General features: G+C 42.1%; 1 non-coding gene across 1 annotated transcript; it reads right to left on the reverse strand.

The window, feature by feature from the left end:
- Positions 1 to 337: 337 nt before the first annotated feature.
- Positions 338 to 411, reverse strand: TRNAN-AUU (transfer RNA asparagine (anticodon AUU)). The gene has a single exon. It is a non-coding gene; the product is annotated as a tRNA-Asn (tRNA).
- Positions 412 to 6,468: the final 6,057 nt, after the last annotated feature.

Consider the following 6,468-nt stretch of genomic DNA (forward strand, 5'->3'; position numbering starts at 1 on the left):
TAATTCAGTAATAGGTGAAAAAACATTCCTACAAAGGTGTTAATAAGAGACTTGGCTTTGTGGACACTTTTCAGAGAGCAAATTTGTTAGCATAAAAATAAAGTCAGAAAATGAAGAGCTGTTTAATCACTCAATTGGACTTTTCTGCCAGCATAATTTTTTTTTCTCTGCAACCCACTGCTAAATTGTGCTTCCTAGCTGTTTTTTATAAAATAACTTAATCAAATCTAACTCTGATTACATCAGAGAAGGCCAGGTACCCTACACCATAAGAGGGGGTTTGAAATTTTGACTTGTCTACTTAAAGATCACCAAAATCTGATCACAAGGTCAATTACATCCCTGGGTGGGATTGAACCACCAATCTTTTGGTTAATAGCCAAACATGCTAACCGATTGCACCACAGAGACACCTCGTAAAAGTATATACTGACAAAGGCTAATAAGCATTCATCTAGAACGTTTCCTAGAAAAACTTTAAAAAGTCAATAATCTGGAGAGTTTTTGTTAGAAACACATTGGTACTTTCCCATGATGAGTGAGTGCTTCAGGATCTCTTGCACTTACATGAGCAGCAGAGTACTGCAACGGAAGCATGCTGGGCCCATAACCCAGAGGTAGGCAGATTGAAACTATCCTCTGCTATATGCATTGTTTTTTGTTAATTAAAGTAATCCAAAACTGGGATTGATATTTTGGCTCTTTTATTTTTACTTAAAGTACAATAACTTTTACCATTTTAATTTGTTTTAATAGTATATTGACAGTATTGTTTTCTTTAAAAAATCCACTTAATTTTCTTTACCCTATTATTAAAATGGTAATGGACAAAAACAAACTACATTGTCACCAGAAGAGCAGTACAAAATGTACAAGTGATATATTAAAATCATCTTTCCAGCTTGAATTTCAATGATGCTTTGGTGCAACAATTTTGTGAGAAACATCTTCACCCATAAAGAAAGATTTTCTTAATTCCTTACCTGTGTGCTGATTAGATATCACCTTGTTTTCACATTAAACAGACTTCCCCATGAGGAAGCAGCAAGGATGCAGTGACGTTTATGTTTCCTGGTGTCAACCTGTATTATTTCAGTAGACATTGAAATGAGGATGCATCTTGCTGCCTTTCCAATGAAGCAAGTTTAATTCAGTAATAGGTGAAAAACCATCCCTACAAAGGTGTTAATCAGAGACTTGGCTTTGTGGACACTTTTCAGAGAGCAAATTTGTTAGCATAAACATAAAATCAGAAAATGAAGAGCTGTTTCGTCACTAAATTGGACTTTTCTGCCAGCATAATTTTTTTTCTCTGCAACCCACTGCTAAATTGTGCTTCCTAGCTGTTTTTTTATAAAATCACTTAATCAAATCTAACTCTGATTACATCAGAGAAGGCCAGGTACCCTACACCATAAGAGGGGGTTTGAATTTTTGACTTGTCTATTTAAAGATCACCAAAATCTGATTACAAGGTCAATTACATCCCTGGGTGGGATTGAACCACCAACCTTTTGGTTAATAGCCAAACATGCTAACCGATTGCGCCACATAGACACCTTGCAAAAGTAGATACTGACAAAGGCTAATAAGCATTTATCTAGAACGTTTCCTAGAAAAACTTTAAAAAGTCAATAATCTGGAGAATTTTTGTAAGAAACACATTGGTACTTTCCCATGATGAGTGAGTGCTTCAGGATCTCTTTCACTTACATGGGCTATTAACCAAAAGGTTGGTGGTTCAATCCCACCCAGGGATGTAATTGACCTTGTGATCAGATTTTGGTGATCTTTAAGTAGACAAGTCAAAATTTCAAACCCCCTCTTATGGTGTAGGGTACCTGGCCTTCTCTGACGTAATCAGAGTTAGATTTAATTAAGTGATTTTATAAAAAACAGCTAGGAAGCACAATTTAGCAGTGGGTTGCAGAGAAAAAAATAACATTTTAAACCTACCGGTAAATTTTTTTTCTCGTAGTCCGTAGAGGATGATGGGGACTCCGTAAGGACCATGGGGGATAGACGGGCTCCGCAGCAGACATGGGCACTTTAAGAAAGACTTTAGATCTGGGTGTGCACTGGCTCCTCCCTCTATGCCCCTCCTCCATACCTCAGTTAGAGAAACTGTGCCCAGAGGAGACGGACAGTACGAGGAAATGATTTTTGTTAATCCAAGGTCAAGATTCATACCAGCCACACCAATCACACCGTATAACTTGTGATATACAACCCAGTTAACAGTATGAAAACAACATAGCATCAGTCCAAGACCGATGAAAACTAACATATAACCCTTATGTAAGCAATAACTATATACAAGTCTTGCAGAAGTAGTCCGCACTTGGGACGGGCACCCAGCATCCTCTACGGACTACGAGAAAAAGATTTACCGGTAGGTTTAAAATCTTATTTTCTCTTACGTCCTAGAGGATGCTGGGGACTCCGTAAGGACCATGGGGATTATACCAAAGCTCCCAAACGGGCTCCTGCGGATGACTCTGCAGCACCGATTGAGCAAACAGGAGGTCCTCCTCAGCCAGGGTATCAAACTTATAGAACTTTGCAAAGGTGTTTGAACCCGACCAAGTAGCAGCTCGGCACAGCTGTAGTGCCGAGACCCCTCGGGCAGCTGCCCAAGAAGAGCCCACCTTCCTAGTGGAATGGGCCTTGACTGAATTAGGCAACGGCAATCCCGCCATAGAATGCGCCTGCTGAATCGTGTTACAGATCCAGAGAGCAATAGTCTGATTTGAAGCAGGGGTGCCAATCTTGTTGGCTGCATACAGGACAAACAGTGCTTCTGTTTTTCTGACTCTAGCCGTTCTGGCCACGTAAATTTTCAAAGCCCTGACCACATCAAGGGACTCGGAATCCTCCAAGTCACGCGTAGCCACAGGCACCACAATAGGTTGGTTCATATGAAAGGATGAGTCCACTTTTAGCAGGAATTGAGGACGGGTCTGCAATTCCGCTCTATCCATATGGAAAACCAGATAGGGGATTTTATGTGATAAAGCTGCTAATTCCGACACTCACCTAGCGGAAGCCAAGGCTAATAACATGACCACCTTCCAAGTGAGATATTTAAACTCCACCATTTTAAGTGGTTCAAACCATAACCTTAACACCACGTTAAGGTCCCAAGGGACCACCGGAGGTACAAAAGGAGGCTGAATATGCAGTACTCCCTTCACAAAAGTTTGTACTTACTTCAGGAAGAGAGGCCAATTCCTTTTGAAAGAAAATGGATAAGGCCAAAATCTGAACCTTAATAGAGCCTTATTTTAGGCCCAAATTCACTCCAGTTTGTAGGAAGTGAAGGAAGTGGCCCAGGTGGAATTCTTACGTATGAGCATTCCTGGCCTCACACAAAGAAACATATTTTCGCCATATACAGTGATAATGTTTAGATGTCACGTCCTTCCTAGCCTTTATTAGCGTAGGAATGACCTCATCTGGAATACCCTTTTCCGCTAGGATCCGGCGTTCAACCGCCATGCCGTCAAACGCAGCCGCGGTAAGTCTTGGAACAGACAGGGCCCCTGTTGCAACAGGTCCTGTCTTAGAGGAAGTGGCCACGGATCTTCTGTGAGCATTTCCTGCAGATCTGGATACCAGGTCCTTCGCGGCCAATCTGGAACAATGAGAATTGTTCTTACTCCTCTTTTTCTTACTATTATCAACACCTTGGGTATGAGAGGTAGAGGAGGAAATACATAGACCGACCGGAACACCCACGGTGTCACTAGGGCGTCTACAGCTACTGCCCGAGGGTCTCTTTACCTGGTGCAATACCTCTGTAGCTTTTTGTTGAGGCGGGACGCCATCATGTCTATCTGGAACAGTCCCCACCGACTTGCAATCTGTGCGAAGACTTCCTGATGGAGTCCCCACTCTCCTGGATGTAGGTCGTGTCTGCTGAGGAAGTCTGCATCCCAGTTGTCCACTCCCGGAATGAACACTGCTGACAGTGCGCTTTGATAAAGCTAAATATTTATCTTATTTAAAACCCTTTGTGAGGTCTAAGAACACTGTACGCTATTTGCGTATGGAGTACCGTAAGGGTACGCTCGTTGCGTAACAATCGCTTAGCCGTGGTCGAGACGCTCAAGCGTCACGTTCGCTCACGGCCAAGAGATCACAGGCAGGCACGCTATTGGCTGCTGACTAACGTAATGGTTCGCTATAGCGTAACGGACGCTGTATCGGGAGCGGGCTGCTCGAGCGATACAGACGCTCACGAGAATACGCTGTTGGTATCGGGCACACTTATAGGTGAGCGACTACCGTAATGCTACGCTATCAGCGTAGCGGATGCTCGAGACCACGAGGAGATCACGAGCGGCGCCGACGCTCACAATGTTAAACCTTTATGTCTAAACCACAAACAATGTAATTTGCTGTAAAACCTTAGTGTAGAGATAGGGTGTAAATGCAACACTGTATAACCTTATTAACTCAAAAGCTGTTCGAGCGTCACCGACGCTCTGAGAATACTTAACACTATAAGAAATACACAAATACCGTGCTTAGGGTCCAACGCCTAATATATATATTATGAATGTTATACTTGCAAAAGAATTAATACAATACAAGTCATACACTACAATATAACATAGACTAACTAACCAGGTAACTACACAGTAAATACAATACAAGTACGTTTAAGAGAAAATGAGAGAAAGAGAAGAGAGAGAGAGAAAGATATGGCCCATAATAACAAGAAAAGACAATATGATTACGGAGAAAACTTACGCACAAAGGAAACGATCGCATGCGCCTCTGGACATCCAGCTCCCGATTTTCAGCAATGATAACCGATGAAGAGTGAGTGCTGGATGTGATCGGCCTGTCTATTTATGCCCCACACACAATACAATTCAATGGTCCCTACAATCTCATTGTTCATTGGACACAGGAATTCGTCTTCGCATTATAACAAAAGGTCATAGGTTGATTCATACAGGTGGGCTGTGACTATTTCCAACAGCTCAGGTGGGAGGGAAACTGGGTTTCCCGCCGCATGGATAAGTAAGTGCAAATACAGTAAATGTTCATAAACTTCTTATGTCCATAACTATTCGCACGAGCGATTGATCCGCTTCAAACCAACATCGGAATATTGCTAATTAAATACTCTTCCGATGGATACTAAACACCACTGTATTACTCCTGTCTGACCCTTCGTATCAAACAATGAGGGATCTCTCTGTCCAGGAACATACTACATTAACTAAACTTTCAGAATCTATCAAAGGGACCATAATCTACAAAATGCATTATATGGTGAAAATATGTAACGAAAGAGTCGCCCGCTAGACGCACACAATCTCTACCGTAAATGTGCATACCGTGCGCCTGCGGGTGCCCGCAACAGCGAGTATGCGCACGCACGGGAGAGCGCACGCATGCGCAGCAGGGACACATATGAGGTGCAAATATGGCAGTGTGCATCGTGATATTTTTCTGACTTTGACAGTCCACCCTTTGGCAGTCAACAATAACTGCCACTTCCTAAAACATTTCAAAAAGAGAAAAATATATGTCAGGGGTTAATACATTTACATGGTTGGGTAGGGGAGGAGAGGAGAAGGTAGGAAAAGGGTATGACCTAGTGAGATAGCAGAAGCATGTGTGTATGAATCCATGTTTGGGGGGTCATGTATCATCGTGCCGTACGTGTTTTAAATCAAGCTTCGAGGTATTGCGAAGTATACATTTGAATTCCTTCTTATCCCGTGGTACGGGTCTGTGGATGGGCTGTCAAACTTTACCGAGCTTTTTTCGGATTTTGGTTGTAACAAAAATGGGGAGCACATTTTAGTTGATGATACATGAATGGGGGAATATGTGATTGCTGATATCTGTGCCTGTATTCCCTATACTATGTGTGTAATTACCTGAAGGTTGTAGAGATGAAGAAAATACATAATTACGGTAAATGCAGTGGTATTCTATGTCAGGTTAATGAACATTCGTCGATTGAGGTCTTGTTTGGTGTCTGTTGAATGCAGTCTTCTTTGTGCTTTTGCCCATAAGGTGCGAGCAAAAAGCTTTGTCAATGTCCATAGATTTACAAAAGTGTTGGGCTAGCGTAATTTTAAAATTTCTAGGGAAACTGGGGATCTATGGCATAGTTCATCAAAAATCTGTGTATAAGGTTGTCAAAACTTCTTCTTTAATCCATCTGTTGTCTGTATATCGGCTCATCAAATTCCTCGTCCAAGTGGGTCTTTTTACCTCAGAGGAAAACGGAAAAACAGGTGAAAGAAACGGACCGTAGAAATCGCATTACAATTCCCTCACTCCTTAAACTCATCACCCTGGTACTTCGTTTGCACTTCGTTAAAGCCTGACCGCATCTAAATATCAAGCCAATCGTTATGATAACACCTAAGATACATAGGAGAAACTTCCCTACATCCGTTATAACTCCTTGAGCCCATTCTCCTAAACCGGAGAACCAAT

This window comes from Pseudophryne corroboree, unplaced genomic scaffold (genome assembly GCF_028390025.1).
Source record: "Pseudophryne corroboree isolate aPseCor3 unplaced genomic scaffold, aPseCor3.hap2 scaffold_1996, whole genome shotgun sequence".
Lineage (NCBI taxonomy): Eukaryota > Metazoa > Chordata > Amphibia > Anura > Myobatrachidae > Pseudophryne > Pseudophryne corroboree.